Genomic DNA, 16,371 nt, shown 5'->3' on the forward strand with positions numbered 1-16,371 from the left:
TGCTCTCACAAAACTCAATTCTGACAGTTACCTTCCATGACTTAACATCAAGATACTGAGTTACATGTTTGCTGCGTTTGACTTTCATTACATTTCACTTTGGAATCGAGAACTATAAACCAATTTCCTTTTAGATGCTTGACATTTCACTGTTAGTTACTGTTTAACAAGAGCCGTATCAGCTGTGTGGCACCTTCAGGGAAGGGATGAGTGTGTGTGTTTCTGGCAAGATAAAGAATAAATATTTTTAGCTTGTTTCTTCCATTTCCTTTTGTTAATTCTTTCTTTCAACTAGGAAGAAAAATCTACCTTTCTCCGTTTCATTTTGGTGACAGTGTATCAAAAGGAGACTATCCACATAAACTGAGATAGCTCCATTTTGTTTTACAGGCATATTTGTCATATTAAAATCTGGGTTATCTCCCCTCGTGGGGAAAAGAAAAGGAAATTATATTTCCAGGCTGTTTTAATGTATCCATAAAAAGGAGCAATTTCTGTCTGTTCCTGAATAACATGAAAGCTTCTCTTCTAGCTGCCACTGTGAAAAAAAATAGGAAAGGAAGATGAAGCTTTATAGAACTCTTTCATTTTGATCACTCAATATGTCTTCAATAAGCTGCACAATTTGATTTAAAAAAAAAATAATAAAAATGCAATGGCAGGTCCATTGGGCAAAAGTTGTGTCTTTAACTTGAAGTGGATGATAAAATAACAGATGGAGAGAGAAGGTGTGAAAAGAGTAATTTTATGAAGTAAATCCTGGGCTTAGTGCTTTTTAGGACTCTCAGTGCTTTGCTGAGTTAAATATTGACTTCACTTTTCAGTACTCCTATTGTTTGTCTGATAATAGCAAGTGGAGGATGAGCAGGTTATTCAACAACAATCTGTTACAGCCCAAAATGGCAGAAAGTTCACCCTAGGCTTCCAGTAGTATACAAAAATGGGAATAATGAATGAATGAATAAAACTGAAGAGAACCCTGAGGAAGAAATTACAAGATTGTGTCACAGTGCCACCTGGCCTATACGATAGTACTCTGTCCATATGGCATCAGTCTACTAATACAAACATGAAATTGACTATATTTTGAATGGAAATTATACATTTTCAAGCATAAGATAAATTTTAGATGCCAGTCCTTCAAACAGAACAATTTATGTCATACTGCCTGTAGGAGACTTTCCATTTGGATCATTCACTGATTGTTGAACAGCTTTGAAGTGGCCTTTCTAGATCCAAATGGCCTTTATCTCAGATATTATAACTTACTAGTATTATCAGATTAGAGACTTTAAGATGAGTACAGGTGAGGAAATGTACATATCAGAGACCTACCCCCTGAATAATATTGCTTAAATTAGAATTTATAATAAGTTACACTAATGTAAATTTTGTAGGATATATGGCCTTTTTAAACCTTGGGGTGAATTCACTTGCATAGTTAAATATAGTTTACAGCTACTCATTCATCTTAAATCATGATGTCTTGGTTTTGAAATTTATTCATGGCTTTTAATTTAATCATATTCCTCAACAGGAGCACAGGACACTCATTCATCAAAACTATACACCTTTTTCTTTTCTTGCCATATATACTCCATTTTTAAGGTAGAGGAAGGAATAAAACTTAAGAACATTTCAGAAGACATGGCATACCCAATCAGCATGTGCAGAGGCTTGCACCCTACACTGTATATAATTTTTCTTTCAGATTATGTTTTAGTAGGAACTTATCCAGATGAGATCTAAAGTAAAGGAATGTTAGAACAGAAGGGACCCCTAGAGAGTGTCTAGGGCTTAAGGCCAATCCAACCTTCTTGTTTTATAAACTCTATTTTATAAACTCTCCTAAATAAGTTAAGAGATTTACCCAATGTCATATTAATGTGTAACATGGCCCCTTTCTTTTATTGTGTAGGGAATTTATTTAGGAATGAAGTACCATGTGTACATAAAAGTATAGACTTGGGGTCAGAGTAACCCACAATAAAATCCTTGCTAAAATGATAGCTAGCTATGTAACCTTGAGCGAGCATACAACCTCTGTAAAACCCAGCTGCCATGTCTTAAATTGGAGATAATAAGTAGCCTACCACATAAGGTTATAATGTGAGTTTTGTGAGATAATCAATCTAATAGGTCATCACACATAGAGAACAGTAAGATAACACAGGAAACATATAAATACATCATGCTAAAATTCCTGATAGTATTGTAACACATAGTGAATAAAATCTGCTCTTAATAGCTTAAAAATTGAATATGAATAGTTTTATCAAGAAATATTTCAGGCTATTTAAATTATATTTGTGCATCTCATTAGTTGCACAGGGTATAATATTGAACCTGGGGCACCTTCTATGTAAAACCGAGCCACTTTGAAGGAGGGCTATAGAAGTGAAAAAATGTGGGGGAGCAGCCAAGATGGCGGAACAGCATGGAAGTTTTTTGTGTGTCTCACGTCCATGAAATAGAGCCAGACCAACACTTAACCATCCTATACACCTAGAAAACTGATTGGAGGATTAACAACAATCTGTACAACCTGAACCACAGAATTCAGTAGGAATTCATCCCAAAAGAAACAGCATGAAAAAACAACAGCCAGGGTTCAACCAACACAGATACAAGCAACTTGTCTGAACCAGAATTTAGAATCATGATAATAAGAATACTAGCTGGAAAAAATAGATTAGAATCCCTTTCTGCAGAGATAAAAGAAGTAAAAAAATAGAATGAAATTAAAAATGCTACAACTGAGCTGCAATCATGGATGCACGCAGTGGCGGCAAGGATGGACGAGGTGGAACAGAGAATCAGCGATATAGAGGACAAACTTATAGAGAATAATGAAGCAGGAAAAAAAGACGGAGATTAAGGCAAAAGAGCACGATTTAAGAATTAGAGAAATCAATGACTCATTAAAAAGGAACAGCATCAGAATCATGGGAGTCCCAGAAGAGGAAGAGAGAGAAATAGGGGTAGAAGGGTTATGTGAGCAAATCATAGCAGAAAACTTCCCTAACCTGGGGAAAGAGACAGACATCAAAATCCAGGAAGCAAAGAGGACTCCCATTAGATTCAACAAAAACTGGCCATCAACAAGGCCTATCATAGTCAAGTTCACAAAATACTCAGGCAAGGAAAGAATCGTGAAAGCAGCAAGGGAAAAAAAAGTCCCTAACCTACAAGGGAAGACAGTTCAGATTTGCGGCAGACCTATCCACAGAAACTTGGCAGGACAGAAAGGAGTGGCAGGATATATTCAATGTGCTGAATCAGAAAAATATGCAGCCGAGAATTCTTTATGCAGCAAGGCTGTCATTCAAAATAGAAGGAGAGATAAAAAGTTTCCCAGACAAACAAAAATTAAAGGAATTTGTGAGCACTAAACCAGCCCTGCAAGAAATTTTAAGGGGACTCTCTGAGGGGAGAGAAGATGAATATATATATATATATATATATATATATATATATATATATATGTATGTATATGTATATTTTATATATATATGTATATTATATATATGTATATTTTATATATGTGTGTATATATATATATATACATATGTATATGTGTGTGTGTGTGTGTGTGTGTATATAAATACCAAAAGCAACAAAGATTAGAAAGGACCAGAGAATACCACCAGAAACTCCAACTCTACAAGCATCATAATGGCAATAAATTCATATCTTTCAGTACTCAGTCTAAATGTCAATGGACTCAATGCTCTGATCAAAAGACATAGGGTAACAGAATGGATAAGAAAACAAGAAGTGAAAAAGTGCATGACTCCACACACTCATCTGCAGGGCAAAGTAACATATTATAGATACATATATATGTGACTGAAAATTTTAAGTAAACTGGCCCTCTTGATTTATTTTTTAATTAATTGAATCTGAATCTAATCATATTAAAATCATATTTTGGCATCCAAAGTGAATAGGTTATCATTTTAAGCAGAGGCAAGTGTAAGAAAAATCCAACATCATACTCTTACTCAGTTGTTTGATTTCTGCATGTACGAACTCTGAACCTGAACATCAAACATATGTTTGCAAAGTATTGCCAATGAGATGCCAATAAACAGTTATGGCCAGCTGGCTTTGAAGCAACTCTTTTTGGCTGATAGACAAATTGTACTTGGGTCAGAGAGAAAGCCAAGTCCCTAAGGATTCTCTCATACATAGCATTCTAAACAGCAATAGCTCCATTGTTCAGATAAGGGGCTCCTTAATCAAGGCCTCCTTGTAAATAATCTAAAGCACATCCAGACAGCAATGACTCTTGCTGGAGCAAGCTTTAAATTACTGCTTGAAAATTCTTCAAAAAAAGTACTTAGGAGAACTTTTAACTCTATTGCAAGTTAGGGTCCACTTAATTCAAATGCTATGTTATTTCCAGTTGTCTAAGAAACAGATGCCAAGACAGAATTAGATGCTTGCAGGATTTACTGTAGGAGACCCCTGTGAAAGATGTGGGGGAGTGGGAGCAGAATAGGCAAGGAGAGCATCACACTATGATGCAGGTCTAGCACCTAAGGAAAGAAGGAAGGAGGATCATGTGGGAAGAGTCTCAGACTATACTGCAGCTCTGAGAATGACTCGGTCAGGTCGACAGGGAGCCCCAGAGCACAGACTGCCCTTTAGAAGAATCTGCTATTGGAAAGAAATGGCTCAGTTCTAGTAGCCAGTCACTGGCTGGGAGCAGCCTGGAGAAAGTGTGGCCCTGGCATACACATTATGGCAGATTCCAAGGTGTGGCCACTGGAGGCTGTCTGCCAACCCCAGTACTTGCATAAAGTTCTCTGGGGGGAAAATCTGAGCACCACCATGGCTGCCACAGATAGCTTTCTAAAATAATGCCCACAGGATTCTCTAACCGTGCTACTTAAAAAGACAAGAGGGTTAGTTAACAATGGTTGAAACAACAATTAAATGCAGTTTAGGGGCGCCTGGGTGGCGCAGTCGGTTAAGCGTCCGACCTCAGCCAGGTCACGATCTCGCGGTCCGTGAGTTCGAGCCCCGCGTCAGGCTCTGGGCTGATGGCTCAGAGCCTGGAGCCTGTTTCCGATTCTGTGTCTCCCTCTCTCTCTGCCCCTCCCCCGTTCATGCTCTGTCTCTCTCTGTCCCAAAAATAAATAAATGTTGAAAAAAAAATTAAAAAAAAATGCAGTTTAGTATATATATGTTATTACATACAATGAAATACAGACAATTGCTGGGGCTCAGAAGCATGGCTTAAGTAATTGCTTCTGTTGTGCTGAGTTCAGATTTCCTTCTTGACTATTTCATGGCCCAGATTTCCTTCATCTCCCTCATGAGTTTCATGAAGTTCTACATTGAAATGGCTTTTCCATCAAATAATTGACCATATTACTAATAATACTACAAAATTATCAGTCTCAATTGCAGACTTATTGTTACATGAATTCTGTCTATGTACATTATTTCAGTAATTTGATTACTGTTCCTAATTTTACAACAACTATTACAAAGGATTCTTCTTCCTTCTTTGACAATCAAAATACGTGGAAATGATGACCGCATTTAAGATCCCACAGAGTTCTGGGGCACCTGGGTGGCTCAGTTGGTTAAGCGTCCGATTTCAGCTCAGGTCATGATTTCGTGGTCTGTGAGTTTGAGCCCCGGGTCGGGCTCTGTGCTGACAGCTCAGAGCCTGGAGCCTGCTTCAGATTCTGTCTCCCTCTCTCTCTGCCCCTCCCCCATTCACGCTCTGTCTCTCTCTGTGTCTCAAAAAAATGAATAAACATTAAAAAAAAATCCCACAAAGTTCTGTTTCTGAGCTACTTCTGTTTTACCCAGAGAAGGTAGGGTGGTGACGAAGGAGGGTTGGGTTTTATGTCTCTGGTCTTTAGGAGGAAACCCTAGGGACTGAGCCTGAGAAGAAACAAACCATAGTCAGTTACACCCTGCTTCTGCACAACACTGCTAGACCTCTCACCGCAACACCTAGAGGTATTTCTATCAATTCATAACAACTGAGTGTAAACTATAACAGCACCACCCCCACACTTTCTGACCAGCCCAGCCTTCTTTCTGGCATATCTGGAATTTATGTTTTTTTTTTGTTTTTTTTGTTTTTTTTTGTTTTTTTAAATTTTTTTTTTTCAACGTTTATTTATTTTTGGGACAGAGAGAGACAGAGCATGAACGGGGGAGGGGCAGAGAGAGAGGGAGACACAGAATCGGAAACAGGCTCCAGGCTCTGAGCCATCAGCCCAGAGCCTGACGCGGGGCTCGAACTCACGGACCGTGAGATCGTGACCTGGCTGAGGTCGGACGCTTAACCGACTGCGCCACCCAGGCGCCCCTGGAATTTATGTTTTTAAAAGAATCATCTCAAACTTCCAACTAAAACATTTCATTTTGGGTAGAGATTTGTACATCATATACAAAGCATTCAAGCAGAAAAGCTATTGTGTCTTCTTTGAATCCACTAGGGAGCAATAATTACAGTTTTTCCTTGGTAAATCCCGTGTCTGGATAAATTAACAAAGTAGAGATTAGCTCCTGAGCTAAACTTTTTACCATGATAGCATAATCCAGCCTTAACCTAAAACGTGCCAAGGATTCTGACAGCTCCTCCACAAGAAAGAATGCTCAACCCCTCCCTAACTTATGCAGAGAAAATACTCTGCCAAGCACAGGGATAGGGTGCCAGCACTTAGAAGAAAGAAGAGAAATTGATCTCTAGTAGGAGCTGGAATAATGACCAGCCTTATTCCACTTGAGCTCTTCCTTTCGTCAAAGTATATGAATCAGTTGAATCTCCCCAAGAGAGTCCTTATGGGAGTTTTTAACACAACTATCATTCTCTGCGATTCATTTTTGCTTAAGGGTATGAGGCCATCTCAAGAAAGTTGGTTTAATAACAAAGCCAAATTTTAAGGTAAACAATTCTTACTGAAAGAAAAGCTGTCTAATCTAATGCTTTGTGTTAGTAGAAGTGAGCTTTCATCCTCAGTTTGCTTCACGGGTTTATTTCAATACGTGGTCTACACAGCTTGACTACACTACCTATTTCTTAAACCAAAGCATATGTGCTACTTTTATCTTCATAAAAATCACGTGCTTTAAAAAACATCATTGCATTTTAAAAATTACAGAAGTTGTCCTTGCTCATTGAAAAAAAAGCTCATAAAATAAAACTATATGAGGAGTGGATTTGTTAGTTTTACATACTCACTGGGAAAAATTCACACAGTACACAGAACTATATGAAATAAGGAGTGAACATTCACCTTTCCCCACTTGTCCCTTCCTCTATTTTTACCCCTAGGGGTAACCAGATATTTCGCTCTTCATTTTTATAGAATTTGACTCATACTTGAGGGGTTTTTTTGGCAATTATTTTTATTTAATCACTGACAGTAGCCCATATCAGGGGTGACTGGTCTATCACATTCTTTTTTTAAAATTTTGTTTAATGTTTATTTATTTTTGAAATGATGCAAAGGATACATGGAATTTGAATTTTGATATTTATTGCCAAAGTGCCTTTTAAAAATGTTATTAACCATACCATCTATCTCATCATTATATAGGGGGTGTCCTTTTCCCCATGTGCTTGCTGTCACTATCTTTTTGATGTGTTAATTTCCCATGTGGAAATCTCTGAAAACATTAGTATCTTCAGAGATACATTTCCAAATGTGGAAATGTGATTTCATTTATTCCAACATTCTATAGTGGAGCAAGGTTTGGACGCATACTCGATATACCAAAAACTAAGAAGTGAAATAAGTGAATTCACTAGTGGAACTGTGTATTAGCAAAGAGTAGTTTCTTCCTGTCTGGTAGTCCCCAGACTGGTAGGATTTCAAACAGTGGTGGTGATGATGCCCAAGCTACCTTCAAGATTTCAATCTTTCAAGTTTTCAAAATGGAGTTTGATGTGGTGAAAATATCATAGGTTTTGAAGTCAGTTAGAACTGGGATCAAATCTCTACTCTCGTTCTGAGTAGCTAAATGCTCTGAGCCTCAGTTTTCTCAGATGAAAAGTGGGGGTACTTTGTCCTATCTCATAGGAGTTGACTATATAAGGTAACTAATAGCCTGTGATAAGTAAATGGATAAGTATGACCATATAAAAATTATTTTCTGTATCAAAACAATATACCATTTTAAAAAGTTACAAGGTAAAGAATGTAGAATTATTTTGAAATTGCTTTCATTCATATAATTTAGCAAAATTTTGTGAGTTTATCTATAAATATATACCTCTAAAAGTGGAATCTCTGGCCAAAAGAATATATGCACTGAAGATTTTATAGATATGCCAAATTGTCCTGAAAAGGTGTTTGTCCCTGCACCTTGACTAATAATGTATGCTATTAACATGTTTATCTTTTCCAATCTGATAGATTTAAAGTTATTATTTTGATTTACATTTTCTTAGCAGTAAATGAATTTCAACATCTTTTCATATGTTCATAATACTTTATTTTTATTTTTCTTTGAATTGTCTCTTCTTAATCATCTTTGAAATGCCTATTTTTCCATTGGATTGTCTATTTTTAATAAATCAGTTGTTTTAAATTTCTTAATGTTATTTTTGAGAGAGAGAGAGAGAGAGAGAGCACATGAGCAGGGGAGGGGCAGAGAGAGGGAGACACAGAATCTGAAGCAGGTTCCAGACTCCGAGCTGTCAGCCAAGAGCCCAATGCCAGGCTCGAACTCACAAGCTGTGAGATCATGACCTGAGCCAAAGTTGGATGCTTAACTGACTAAGCTACCCAGGTGCCCCAATAAATCAGTTTTTAAGATCTCCTTTTATGTTAATTAAATTTTTCTTCTGTTTTATCTGTTGCAAATAATTTTTCATTCTATATCCTTTTGTGCTTTTTTTTTTTACCATAGAGATATATTATATTTCAAAATTAAAGCAAAATTCTAGAATAAATGTGCATACATATATAGTATTATGACATAGCTACATCTATATCTAAGTCACTTTCTTCTAATGCAAAATATACACTACCTATAATAAAACCAGATAGAAAATCTACAACACCAAATTCCTCCCTATTGAATGAAACTGTGTTAACTCAATGTTATAGTGATCAGCAGCTCAATTTTGTATTTATATGGATAAATTATAAAAATGGGAATAAATGAATGTAATATCTGGCATACAATCTCAAATGTGGAATTATTGGGGGAAAATATAAATGAAACAGGTTTTAAAATGTTTTAAAAATTGTTTTAAAAATGTATAACCACCTCATTCATCCCTGTGAATGCACATACAACTTCTAGTAAATAAATTAATTTTGTTGCTCATCTCAAATAAATATATTTGAATCTTGACAAGACCACTCTACAAATTAAATCTTGACCAAAAGAAGGGATTTTAAAATTGGAATTTCATGTCCGAAATTCTGGTAGGGCTGCTGATCCTACCAGTCCTGTTATGGATGTTTACAACAATTTAAAGTTAACGAGGCTATTTATTTCTGTAAAATTATTTTCAGATAGTGATCTCAAGGGGTAAAAAATAGGTTCTGGGTTGTATTTTGATAGTTTTCAGGATGAAATCAGCATTCATCATGTATAAGGCATGTAAATGTGGTTAAAATTGTTTAACTCTTTTGTATGTCATAAGCATGGATGAAACAATTGATATATTTCTAGTAAACTTAATAAACCCCAGAAAAGGCAGTTGATAGATCAACCTTTTACTTCAAATAATCCCAATAAAGCTGGAAATCATAAATAAATCTCAGATACCTTGCTCATTTTGGTTTTTGCTTATCTGGATGGATTTTGTTTAAACCCTGGAACACATAGTTCCATAGACTCTTTAATGTTTTCATGAACTATGAGGGAAATTAAATTTAAAAAACAAAATTTATTACATTTCTTTATTTTTGAGAGGCAGAGAGAGACATAGCACGAGTGGGAGAGGGGCACTACACAGGGCCCGACACAGGGCTCGAACTCACGAACTGTGAGATCATGACCTAAGTCTAAGTCAGACACTCAACCAACTGAGCCACCCAGGTGCCCCAGAGGGCAATTAAATTTTAAACACCAATATTCTCAAATCTAAGATATTAGCAAATTGAAATAACTTTTGAACCAAACTTTCTGTGGTTACTATGAAGTAAACACTTTGTTTCTTAAAATTAAATGTTATCAATGGCTGTGTTAAAAAGAAGTTAAAGGTGAGTATGAGATTGCCTGTAATTTCTGGCAAAGTTTTCCGTTTTGGGTATCTCCACACAAATTTTCAGAGGAAAGAAGGTCCTTCAGTCTTATCATATACGTCACCAATACATCATCCAGCCCACCATGTCAAATCCCTGTAAGATGACCTCCAGGAACAACTTCTTGAATGTATTGGTTTTAGAAGAAGATGCCCTTCCAATGCTTGGCTTTCACCTATGGGTAGGGTACACCTTGCAGATGTTTTTTATTGGCTATAGTTTTCTTCTTATTTGTTATAGTCACCAATTGTCAGAGCCAATATTGTGTCTGACTTCTGGCAAATGAACAGGACATTATGATACGAATTTCAAAGGCTAAGTATCTCTGCTTGTTATGTTAGTTTTATCCCCTCTTTTCCTTTCTTTCCCATTTTCTCATTTGTTTTATTTATTCATCTTTATGGCTTATATATTTCTCTGCAAACCATCTCAAGTCCTCGTTTAGAATAAGGAAACTAGAAAAGCATTAAATAATTAGACAAATAAGGTAAATGAATGATAAAGTGGGTAATAAGGCATATAGGCAAATTAAAAAATTCTGACATCATATGTTGGTTTATTCAAGGAAGCAGAAATAAAGTGATTATTATGTATCAACTGCTTTGATTTATCCATATTTTTTATTGTATAAAAATAATTAATTAATTAGTGATGGTACCTTGTATCACATCACACAACAGATGTTATTTGCAGAACGTTGCTTGTGAATCAGATTATTATAAAGCAAATTCTATATCTAATCTACTACAGGAACTTGCCATTTGAGCACTTCATAAGCACAGAGCTTTAGTATCATATGAATATTGTATAAATATTCAGCTTCTGATACAGATGAGGTTTTTGTTATGCATATTCAGATTTTATGTTTCCTGATTGAAAACAAAACTAGAGCTTAAAAGTATAAAAAACCTTGTTCTTTCATTCCTTCCACCTACCTCCCACTTTCCAAAAAATTTCACTCCCTAGAGGAAACCACAGTTAATAATTTAATGTAATTTTTACAAATAACTGAAAAATAATGATGTGTGTGTGCACACACACACACACATATGGCAAGAGTTAAACAGACACTTTAAAAAGCGGAGGTCCAAGTAACTAGTATATATGAAAAGATGCTCAACTTCCTTAGACATCAGGAAAATACTAATTTAAATCAGAATACTTAGTGCTACTCCACAGACACCAGAATGACTAAATCCAAAAAGGTGAAAAATATTAAGTGTTGGTGAGGATATGAACAATCACTATCATATAGTGCTGGCAGAAGTACAAATTCATACAATCACTTTGAGCAGCGTTTGGTTGTATGTACCCAATAGAAATGGGTACAAATGCTCACCAAAAGATACACATCAGAAGTCCATAGGAGAACTACTTACAATGACTAAAATTTGCAAATTATCCAAATTCCCATATATACAAGCATTTATACTATCATGTTGTTGGTGTCTTCTAGATATATATTTCAAATATATTTTGTAATATATTGCTTTTCTTTTAGTTTGTTTTCAATATTGAGCATCAAATTGCCTTAAATATGAAATCCAATGCTTTATTTTTATTTTTAAATGCCTATTTATTCTTAGAGAGAGAGAGAGAGCATGCACACAAGCAGGAGAGGGGCAGAGAGAGAGAGAGGAAGACACAGAATCCGAAGTAGGCTCCAGGCTCCAAGCTGTCAGCACAGAGATGAAGTGGGGCTCGAACTCACAAACTGCGAGACCATGACCTGAGCCGAAGTCAGTCACTGTACCTACTGAGCCATGCAGGAGCCCCTGAAATTCAATTTTTTAAACAAGCATTTGCTGAGTACTTAATGCATGCTGCATTCTGCACTGAGCTCCTCAACTGGATGTCCTTTCCAAGATGCCCTTAGACCAATGCCTCCATTAAAGAAATGTACATGCATCTAAATGAAATCAAATAATAAGTACTGCCTTCAGACCTATGAAAGAAAGGTCCTTCCACTGGCTCTCTTGGGGCCATGTCCTAATTCACAAGACAAGGAACCTTTGGGTGAATGAGATTGCCTATCCATGGGCTGTGCTTTCTTTAGATTATCCTTTGGATATCTCAGACTTTGGAGTTCCCAGCCTAAATGTCTTGAAGTCCTGAGGATGGAAAGAGAGAGAGAGATTGGTTAGAGCTTACACATGTGAACTAGGGTCCTTCACATATGTATAGGAGACCTCTCTGTGTGTAAGGGAGAGCCAGGAGTGAGAAGAGAAGCGGGGAGGATGGACACTGAGATCAAGCCGATCTTACTACATTACCACTCGGCGATGCAGAACTCTGAGAAATCCAAACTCACATCTGTTATCCCAGGTCATTTTGAAGGTACATTTCTCAAGATAAGAAGATAGAGTATATTGTATCCAACAATTTGTTAGTTTGACCATCACTTTTGGATATCTAGACCTGTGGTATGTGGGCTCCATTTATCTTCTGGCTCTGAACCCCACAAATATTAGAGGTGAACCTGCATGGAACAGTATTAAAAATGCAATAGACTGCTTATGTCCCCCCACCACTCCCTATTAACTTGGTTCCTGGAAATTTGAAGAAATTTTAAAGTTTTTGCCTCAGACAGATGCTTGTGGTCTGCTGGGGTAAAAACAAACCGATGGTTACCAGAGGGAAGGTCGGTGGGGGATGGGTGAAATAGCTGAAAGGGATTAAGAGTACACTTACTTATCACGATGAGCACGGAGTAATGTATAAAATTGTTGAGTCATTATATTTTACCTGAAACTAATATAACACTGTATTTTAACTATACTATAATTAATATTTAAACACACACACACACAAGATGGACAAGATGGAGAGGTGAGGCAGTAGAGGAGTCCAAAGAATGGACTCAGCCCAGAAAGTCTCTGTGTCCCCATCCAAACCTGAATCTGCCTAATTGTGTGCTTGGTCCAGTCCCTTTGCTTCTCTAAGCCAGCTTCCTCACTGATCAACAGAAGATAACTGCACCTTCTTCACAGAACTACTGTGAAGAAAAATTGACATAATTTATGTGAATGTTTGGAATACTGAGTATTAGGGAAGTATGAGAAACAAATTTATGAGGCAAATGCAATTTGGACATTCTAATCTATTATTTGTCTACAATAGCTGAGACCTATTTTATTTAGTCCTCAAACTTTCTTATTAAAGATACTGTGCTTTCTTGTGGTGAGAACCATAGGCTTGGTTCAGCAATTGCTACAGAGGGCTGGTAACCTTGAGAAAAATGCTGCTACCCTGCAAGCCCTCTCTCTCTTCAATATACCTAAGGGAATTTCCAGCCAGGAATTCTCACATCTCCTCCCCTGACCTCTCCTGATTTCACTGGGTAGAACCTTGGTGGTAGGTAGGTAGGTCTGTTCCTTTTATGTGCAAAGGATTCAATGTTCTTCCCCCTGGGTCGCTTTCAGAGAAGTCTGATAAGCAAATTAGATTGGTAGTTTATTTAGTAATTGGAATATTCTGTGTGCCTAATTTCTATAAAGGAAAGTTGCTATGAGAAACTTTTTCATACCTCCTCAGGCTCCTTTCATTCACCTCCCTTTTTGCTTTTATATTTCCACCTCTTTTAAAGATGAGAAGTATAGAAACAAAGAACAAAATAATCTGTGAAGACAAAAGTAGGAAAGGACTGAATGTGGAGGGAAAGAAGAGATACAAATGCCAGGATCGAGGTTAAGTTTGCTAAATTCACTTTCTTAGAGCGTAGGCTAAGTTGGGTCAGAGCTGGGGTTCCGGCCCCATCTGCCAGACTCCAGGGATTCTTTCTACCATTTCCATTACTCCCGAAGGTGTAGTTGGAAGCTCACGGTTCTCCTCTCTCTTGTGGTGTCCATAATGGGACTGAATTTGATACTGGGAACAGCACTTTATAAAGGATTTCGATGAAGCAGAGCACACACTAAGGTAAAGGACAAGGATGTTGTCAGGTTTGGAAACCACATTGCATGAGAAGAACCGAAAAGATCTGCCACGTTTGGCCCAGAGAAGAAGTAACTTGCACTGACATGAGTGAAAGTGTGTCTCAAAAAAAAAATAAATTTAAATGCCTAATTTTGTTCCTATGAGCTTGAGAGATAGAACTGGGTATAAATAATAGAATAGCAGAGTCTGGCTAAAGTACTTTTAACGAATGGTGTAGTCACAAAATGGAACATGCTTGCTTCCCAGTAAGGGAGTTAGTGGGTTACTCATCAACATAATTATCCAGACAGAAGCCAGATGACTTTCTATTACATTTTTTAAAAACAAGGTTTTGCATTTGATGGGAGGAGGGGAAAAATAATCTCAAAAATTGTTTTTATTTTTTAAATCTTTACACTTAAGTGGTTTTTTTTTTTAAGTTTATTTACCCACTTTGAGAGAGAAGAGAGCATGCAAGCAGGGGAGGGGCTGGGAGAGAGGGAGAGAGAGAGAATCCCAAGCAATCTCCACACTGCTAGCGCAAAGCCTGATGCAGGGCGTGACCCCATGAACCACAAGATCATGACCCTCGCTGAAATCAAGAGTCTGCTGCCCAACTGACTGGGCCACCCAGGCGCCCCTACACTGAAATGATTTAAAAGGGAACATTCATTCATGAGTCCCTACTGAGACCTCTTATTTTGTTCCTTTCCACCAGGTGTCTGTCCATTGTCTGGTGTTGCTCAGGCCCTGAGCTTTCCTGTGGGTGGCTCTGAATCCACCAGAGAGTCAAGGCAATCATATTCCTTTTAGCTTTTATGAGCTCTGAAATGAAATACCTACTGTTTTTGAAATTCACAAAATCAGTGGTGGGTTGAAGCTTTAATTCTAGTTCTGGGACCTCCTCATAAGTCTCGGCTAAGAATTTCTAGATCATGAAATGGGTTTTCCCATGTTGCCTTTCAGTAGAGGAAGTTTCCTAAGTTGTTTTCTTCCCTTTATGATTCCTTTTGCATCCTCTCAACCAAGGCATTTGTGGCTGGAGTTGGGGATGAGGATGGAGAGGTTATCCTGCTCAAGGATCGCTTATGTGTTCATAACCATCACATGCTCGACTCCTCTAATACACTGCTCAGTTCTGAGCAAGGAGAGAATTCCCAGCATTCTTGTACCTGTTACCTGGCATTCCTCAGCCCCTTACCCTGCCATAGTTCTCTATAATCAGCACTTCAGTGATTTACTTCTTAACTGTGTTCATTGTCTCTCTTAAGTAGAATGCAAGCCCCTTGAGGGCAAGGTCTTTATGGGGATGCTGTATAAGTTTTGTTCCCTGATGCATCTTAAGTTCCTAGAACAAATTTGTCATGGTATATGCTCTCTAACATCTGTTGAATGAAAGAAACTGGTGGATGGGAGTTCAGGATTAGTTTTTAAAAATCCTTTAAAGTAAGTTTGAGAGACATGGAACATGGCAGCTCTGTATAGAGATCTGGGTTTGAGGTACAAATTTGGATGGAATAAATTTTCATTTAACTTGGTTAAGCATTTGTCAGGCACTTTACCATTTGCTGGGCACAAACCTAGACTTTTTAGGTACTAATATTAAGACTACCTGTGCCTCTTTTGGAGGTCTCATAACTAATGGGGAAAGTGGACCTATCAATAAAAACTGTAATGAAAGTAGGTATAAAAGCCTATCAGGATGCAGATGCAAAGATAATTCATTAATTCCGCCTTTGGGAAGAGCGAGGAAGGACTTTATAGAGAAACCACACAACTGAGCTGGAATTGGAAGGTTAAGGAGAACTTCCCTACACGGTCAAAGTAGGATATTCCAGGCAGAGGAGAAGGCATGAGGAAATGCAATTGCACATTTCACAAGGCAAGTGTGCTTTGGTATGCCTTAATTTGTAACATATTAGTCAACCTAAGACCTGATACATTTCCCCCCATAACCTAGAGAATATAAAGAGGGACATACCACTATAGACCTATACATAGTCATGTATGAGATCAAGGACCTTTATTTGTGGGACTTAAAGACTGCCCTTCGTGTAAGTTGCAAGGCTATATCTAGTTCCATAACATTTTATATTAACCAACATGTCTTTTCCTGTGCTTTGGTGCACAATGACTATTTTACCAAAGGTGGAGCAGAAGCCAAAGCAATCAGTCTACATTTTCCTGACTCAGGGAATGAAGGCTACTGCTGAACCCAGAA

At 37.4% G+C, this 16,371-nt stretch overlaps 1 long non-coding RNA gene across 2 annotated transcripts in view; it reads right to left on the reverse strand.

Moving 5' to 3' along the window:
- LOC147584092 (uncharacterized) overlaps nucleotides 1-16,371 on the reverse strand; it is a 30,455-nt gene that overhangs the window by 12,252 nt on the left and 1,832 nt on the right. The gene's annotated exons all lie outside the window — the stretch shown is intronic.

This window comes from Puma concolor, chromosome A1 (assembly GCF_028749965.1).
Source record: "Puma concolor isolate L17-30 chromosome A1, mPumCon1.1.hap2, whole genome shotgun sequence".
Lineage (NCBI taxonomy): Eukaryota > Metazoa > Chordata > Mammalia > Carnivora > Felidae > Puma > Puma concolor.